The sequence below is a fragment of the Eumetopias jubatus genome, unplaced genomic scaffold (assembly GCF_037043125.1).
Source record: "Eumetopias jubatus isolate StellerSeaLion01/CBP00866 unplaced genomic scaffold, mEumJub1_p1.0 scaffold_8, whole genome shotgun sequence".
Taxonomy (NCBI): Eukaryota; Metazoa; Chordata; class Mammalia; order Carnivora; family Otariidae; genus Eumetopias; species Eumetopias jubatus.
This window is the reverse complement of record NW_028274814.1, coordinates 135040-142684: the sequence shown is the minus strand read 5'-3', so window position 1 is coordinate 142684 and position 7645 is coordinate 135040. Positions and strand designations below refer to the sequence as shown.

At 35.8% G+C, this 7645-nt stretch overlaps 1 pseudogene; it reads left to right on the top strand.

Annotated features, from left to right (window-relative positions):
* The first annotated feature begins 1065 nt into the window (after positions 1 to 1065).
* On the top strand, positions 1066 to 2145 carry LOC114222436 (single-stranded DNA-binding protein 2-like; annotated as a pseudogene).
* Positions 2146 to 7645: the final 5500 nt, after the last annotated feature.

Sequence of the window (7645 nt, the reverse complement as noted above, 5' to 3'; positions counted from 1 at the left end):
CTTGCAACAACTGCAGATATCCTACACTCACCAAGGACCACAAAATTGTCAATGCTGTGGACACAGGTAGACTGAACCAAAAACACATTATGCCTCCCCAGACCCATCACATTCTTCCACACCTGATGCCCTGTAGAACTAGACCCAGGGTCACAGCACGCTCCAGTGTGCCCCCCCCAAAAGAGAAGATATTTCTTTATCTAAGCCAGTCAAAACTTCTGAAATAAATGACTACTTTTTCAAATGTATAGATACCTACCCAAGGCCATAAAGCTCATGAAGAATCAAGGAAACATGAAACCACTAAAGAAACACAGTAAAGGGCACCTGGGTGGCTCAGTCGTTAAGCATCTGCCTTCAGCTCAGGTCCTAATCCCAGGGTCCTGGGATCGAGCCCCGCATTGGGCTCCCTGCTCCATGGAAAGCCTGCTTCTCCCTCTCTCACTCCCCCTGCTTGTGTTCCCTCTCTCACTGTGTCTCTCTCTGTCAAATAAATAAATAAAATCTTAAAAAAAAAAAAAGAAACACAGTAAACTTCCAGTGACTAACCCAAAGAAATGGAGATCCATAAATTGTCACACAAAAAATTCAAAATAATTGTTATAAAGATGCTTAGAAAGCTAGCAAAAAACATAGATAAACAATTTAACAAAATCAGGAAAACAATACAAGAACAAAATAAGAAATTCAACAGAGATATAAGAAATACCAAAAAATAGAAAATTTTTTAAGGTAAAGAATACAAGAATGGATCTGGAGAATCTAATAAAGAGCTTTGACAGCAGACTGGACCAAGCAGATTAAAAAAATTGTAAGCTTGAAGACAGATCATTTGAAATTATCCAGTTAGAGGAGCAAAAAGAGAAAATAATGAAAATGAATGGAGGAAGTCTACAGAACTTATAGGATAACACTGAGAGAAAGAATCTATGCATCACTGCAGTCACAGAAGAGGGCAAGAAGAAAGGAGCAGAAAGCTTATTTAAATAATGGTTGAAGGCTGTTCCCGGGGAGGCTGTAATGGGTTGACAGGTGCGTGACAGTGGGAGCTGCTCTAGGCACAACATGTACGGCAAAGGCAAGGGTAACAGCAGCGCCGTCCCGTCCAACAGCCAGGCCCGGGAGAAGTTAATACTCTACATATATGAATATTTCCTTCATGTAGGAGCTCAGAAATCGGCCCAAACATTTTTATCAGGGATAAGATAGGGGGAAAAACATTGGGGGAACCACCAGGATTCTTACATTCTTGGCGGTGTGTATTTTGGGATCTCTACTGTGCAGCTCCAGAAAGACTGGAAACCTGTGAACATTCAAGTGGAGCAAAAGCCTTCCATGATAATAGTGCTGCAGCAGCTCCAAGCCCAGTGCTAGGAAACATCCTCCCAGGAGATGGCATGCCAGTAGGTCCTGTACCACCAGGGTTCTGTCAGCCTTTTATGTCACCTCAGTACCCTGGAGGTCCAAGGCCCCCATTAAGCATACCTAACCAGGTACTTGGAGGTGTCCCTGGAAGTCAGCCTTTACTTCCAAATGGAATGGACCCAACTTGACAACAAGGACATCCAAATATGGGTGGGCCAATGCAGAGAATGACTCCTCCAAAAAGAATGGTGCCCTTAGGACCACAAAACTATGGAGGTACAATGATACCCTCCCTGAATACAAAAAGGCCCCAGAATGCCTGGAATGAATATGGGTCCAGGTGGTGGTAGACCTTGGTCAAACCCAACGAATGCCAATTCAATACCATACTCTTCAGCATCTCCTGGGAATTATGTAGGTCCTCTTGGAGGTGGAGGGCCACCAGGAACACCCATCATGCCTAGTCCAGCAGATTCAATCAACTCTGGAGACAACATGTACACTTTAATGAATTCAGTACCTCCCGGTCCTAACAGGCCTAATTTTCTAATGGACCCTGGGTCAGATGGTTCCGTGGGTGAATTAGGAGGAATGGAGTCACATCAGATGAATGGCTCTTTAGGCCAAGGAGATATGAACAGTATTTCCAAGAATCCTCCCAATAATATGAGCCTGAGTAATCAAACGGGCACTCCAAGGGATGACGGTGAAATGGGCGGAAATTTCTTAAATTGTTTTCAGAGTGAGAGTTACTCCCCTAGCATGACAACGAGTGTGTGATCAATTACTAAGTCTCCTCATGAAAATCACAGTGAGTCGGCCCTTTACAGAACTACTATGGAAGAAAATTACTCATCACATTGTACAGTTAAACAAAGGAATCTCAGTCACAACAAACCAACCTTTTTATTTCCTGCTCTTTCCCCTATTTTTTGAAGAAAGTGAGTCCAAATGTGATTCAAACAACTGTATAGAGCAGCATATTCAAATTGCTCTAAACTGGACTGCAAATAATTATCTGTGTATGTATATGTGTGAGAAAGAGAATGTATTATAGATGTGTATGTTATATGGACATATACATTGGCCCACAGGACATTGTAAAATATTATTACATGACATCTTAAGTAGAAATAAGTAGGGACTTTTATTCCATCTTTTTTTTCACGTTTACATTTTAATTATAAAAAGTTGCTTCTACCCCTCCCTAAAAAAAAAAAAAAATAAATAATGGTTGAGAACTTTCCAAGCTTGGGGAGAGATTTGGACATCCAAGATTATGAAGCTAATAGGTCATTTCAAAATTTCAACACAGTCGTCTTCTCCAAGACACATTATAATAAAAGTCTCTAAAATCCAAGATGAAGAAAGAATTTTATGAGAAAAAGAAAATTCTCTCATACAAGGGAACCTCCTTATAGCAAATTTCTTAACAGTAACTTTTCAGTCCAGGAGAGAGTAAGATGATACATTCAAAGTGCTGAAAGAAAAAACTGGCCAACCAAAAACATTTTACTAAGCAAACTTGTCCTTCAGAAAGAAAGGTGAGACACCATAATGTAAAAACTGAAGACGCTCATCACCACTAGATCTGCCTTACATAAATACTGAAAGGATTTCTTCAAGCTGAAACAAACAAAAAACTCTAATTAGTAATACGAAAACTTACGAAAATATGTATCACTGGTAAAGGTAAATATATAATCTGATTCAGAATACTTATATACTGTAATATGGTGGTGTTAGCCACTTAACTCCAGTATGGAGTTGAAAGATTAAAAAAAAATTATTAAACATAGCTATAGCTACAATAATTTTTTTAAATTTTTTATTGTTATGTTAATCACCATACATTACACCATTAGTTTTTGATGTAGTGTTCCATGATTCATTGTTTGTGCATAACACCCAGTGCTCCATGCAGAATGTGCCCTCTTTAATACCCATCACCAGGCTAACCCTTCCCCCCACCCCCTCCCCTCTAGAACCCTCAGTTTGTTTTTCAGAGTCCATCGTCTCTCATGGTTGGTCTCCCCCTCTGACTTACTCCCTTTCATTCTTCCCGTCCTGCTATCTTCTTCTTTTTCTTTTCTCTTCACATATGTTGCATTATTTGTTTCAGAAGTACAGATCTGTGATTCAACAGTCTTGAACAATTCACAGTGCTCACCATAGCACATACCCTCCCCAATGCCTATCACCCAGCCACCCCATCCCTCCCACCCCCCATCACTCCAGCAACACTCAGTTTGTTTCCTGAGATTAAGAATTCCTCATATCAGTGAGGTCATATGATACATGTCTTTCTTTGATTGACTTATTTCACTCAGCATAACACCGTCCAGTTCCATCCACATCGTTGCAAGTGGCAAGATCTCATTCCTTTTGATGGCTGCATAATACTCCATTGTGTATATATACCACATCTTCTTTATCCATTCATCTGTCGATGGACATCTTGGCTCTTTCCACAGTTTGGCTATTGTGGACATTGCTGCTATAAACATTGGGGTGCACACACCCCTTTGGGTCCCTACATTTGTATCTTTGGGGTAAATACCCAGTAGTGCAATTGCTGGATTGTATGGTTATCTACAATAATTTTTTAATGATTTATTTATTTTAGAGAGTCAGAGAGAGCATGCAAGAGAGAGATCGTAGAGGGAAGGGCAGAGGGAGAGAATCTTCAAGCCAACTCTCCACTGAGTACCGGGTCTGACATGGAGATCGATCCCAGGATCCATGAGATCACCAGTCTGAGCCAAAACCAATAATCAGACACTTAACTGACTGAGTCACTCAGTCGCCCCTATAGCTCCAGTAATTTGTTAATGGCAACACAGTATAAAAATTTGTAAATTATAATATCAAAAAAAAATGTGGAAGGAAACTCACATTTTTGTATGAGTTTTTTTTTGTAGTGTTTTTGTACATAATTGAAGTTAAGTGAGGAGATTAAAATAGACTGTCATATCAATAGCATATTTCAAGTAAACCATATGGTAACCGCAAAACAAAATTGTATTGGATACACACAACATAAAGGAAGTAAATCAAAGCACACCACTATGAAAAATTATCAATTCACAAAGAAAGACAACAAGACAAGAAGAAAGGAGCAAAGTAACTACCAAACATCCAGAAAATAATGAATAAGATGGTGATAGTAAGTTCTTACATATCAATAATTACTTAAGTGTAAATAGCTTAAGCTTTCCAATCAAAAGCATACAATGGCTGAATGAATAAAATGGTGACCCAGATACATGCTGCCTACAGAAAAATCACTTCAGCTTCAAGGACAACTTAGACTAGAAGGGAAATAACTAAAAAGACATTACACACAAATGGAAATCACAAAAGAGCAGAGATACAAATATTTATATCAGAAAGAATGCACTTTAAGTCAAAAACTGTAACAGGCAAAGAAGATCATTATATAATGATAAAGTGGTCATTCATCTAGAGGATGTATAAATTGTAAATATATATTCACCCAATACCAGAGTATTTAAATCTATTAATCAAATACTAACAGAAATGAAGGAAGTAATAGACAACAGTACACTAATAATAGGGGATTTTAATATTCCACTTTCAACAATAAATAATCATCCAGAAAAATCAAAGAAACACTGGACTTGAATTATTTTTAACATCAAATGGACCTAACTGACATATGAGGAAATTTCATTCAATAGAGGCAAAATTCACATTCTTCTCCAGTGCAAATGGAATATTCTGTGGGATACATTGTGTTAGGTAACAACACAAGTCTTAGCAAATCTTAAAAGATTGAAATTATACTAAATATCTTTTCTGACTACAATGGTTTGAAAGTAGAAATCAATAACATGAAAACCTGATTACAATGGTTTGAAAGTAGAAATCAATAACATGAAGACAACTGAAAAATTCACAAATATGTAGAAATTAAACAACACACTCAGAAACAACCAATGTCTCAAAGATGAAATCAAAAGGGAAATAAAAAAATATCTTAAAACAAATGAAAATGAAAACACAACATACAAGAACTTAGGTGATGCAGCAAAAGCAAAATGAAAGGGAGATTTATAGTGATAAATCTCTATATTTTTTAAAAATCTCAAACAACTTAAATTTACACTTTAACAAATGTTAAAAAGAAGATCAAAATAAGCCTAAACACAGCAGAAGGAAGGAGATAACAAGATCAGAACAGAAACGAAATAAAGAATAGAAAAACAATAGAGAAGACCAAGAAAACTAAAAGTTTTTTTAATGATAAAATTCACAAATCTTTATCTAGACTTGCCAAGAAAAAGGAGAACTCAAATATATAAAATAATAAATAAAAATGAGACATTACAAGTGATACCAGAGAAGTACAAAGGATAATAAGAACTACTATGAATAATTTATACCATTAACTTAGGAAACATAGAAGAGCTGGACACATTCCTAGAAACATGAAACACTACTGGGTCTAAATCATAGAGAAACAGAATATCTGAATAGATTCATAACAAGAAAGGAGATTGAATCAGTTTCAAAAAAACAAAAAACAAAAAAACCTCCCAAACAAAAGAAAAATCTATGATTGCATGGCTTCAAATGTTAATTCTACAAACATTTAAAAAAGAATTAATACCAATTCTTCTCAAACTCTTCCATACAATTGAAAAGGAGGGAACATTCATAAATTTATTTTGTGAGAATAGCATTACCCTGATATAAAACAGATAAGGACATTACAAGAAAAAAAATATTGTGGGTCAATATTTCTAATGAATATAGATCCAAAAATTGCCAACAAAATGCTAACCAAATTCAACAGCACAGTAATAGAGGCATTTATCCCTGGGATGCAAGGAGAGCTCAACATATGCAAGTCAATAAATGTGATACACCACATTAATAAACTGAAAGGCAAAAATATCACATTTGCTATAGAAAAAGCATTAACAAAATATATCAACCTAACATAATGAAAGTGTTAAACAAATTGGATATAGAAGGAATATATTCAATATAATAAAAGCTATGGATGACAAATCCACATCCAACATCATACTCAATGGTGAAAAGCTGAAAATTTTCTCTTTAAGGTAAGGAACATGGTGCCCACTTTCATCACTCCTACTCAACATAGTCCTAGAAGCCCTATCCAGAGTAATTTGGCAAGAAAGATAAATAAAACACCCAAATAACAAAGGAAGAAGTAAAATTGTTTCTGATGGCTGATGATGTGATCATGTATATAGAAAATAATTTCTTCAGAGGTATATAGAAAATCTTAAAGATTCCACCAAATAACTGTTAGAAATAATAAACAAATTTGGATAAGTTTCAGAATTCAAATTCATCATTCAAAAATCAGGCATGTTCTATACACTAACAATATACTATCTGAAAAAGAAGTAAAGAAACAATTCCATTTACAGGAACATTGAAAAACAATACTTAGTAATAAATTTACACTGAGAAAGTAAAAGATCTATTCATCAAAATTAAATGACAATAGTAAAAGAAAATTGAAAAAGACACAAATAAATGGAAAGATATCCCATGTTCAAAAGAGTTAATATTGTTAAAATGCCCATACTTCCCAAAGCAGTATATAGATTTAATGTGTTTTCTATCAAAATTCCCATGACATTTTTCACAGAAATAGAAAAAAATTCTAAAATTCACATAAATGACCAAAGACCCAAATAGCCAAATTAATCTTGAGAACAAATCTGGTGACATCACAATTCCTAAATTCAAACCACACTGCAAAGCTACAGTAATCCAAATAGTATTGTCTGATTAAAAACAGACAAATGGATCAATGGAACAGAATTGAGAGGTCAGAAAAAATTCCACATATGCAGTCAACTAATACCTCACAAGGGAGTCAAAAATGCTAAATGGGGGAAAAGATAGTCTCTTCAATAAATGGTGTTGAGATTGTTGGTAGGAAAACAAACTAGAGCAGCCACTCTGGAAAACAGTATGAAGTTTCTTTAAAAGATTAAAAATAGAACTACCCTACAACACAGTAATGGCACTACTAGATACATACTCAAAGGATACAGAAATGTAGATTCAAAGGGGCATGTGCACCCCAATGTTTATAACAACATTATCAACAATAGCCAAATTATGGAAAGAGCCCAAATGCCCATCAACTGATGAATGGATAAAGAAGTTCTGGTACACACACACACACACACACACACACACACACACACACACACACACACAATGGAATATTATGCAGCCATCAAAAAGAATGAAATCTTGCCATTGTAAT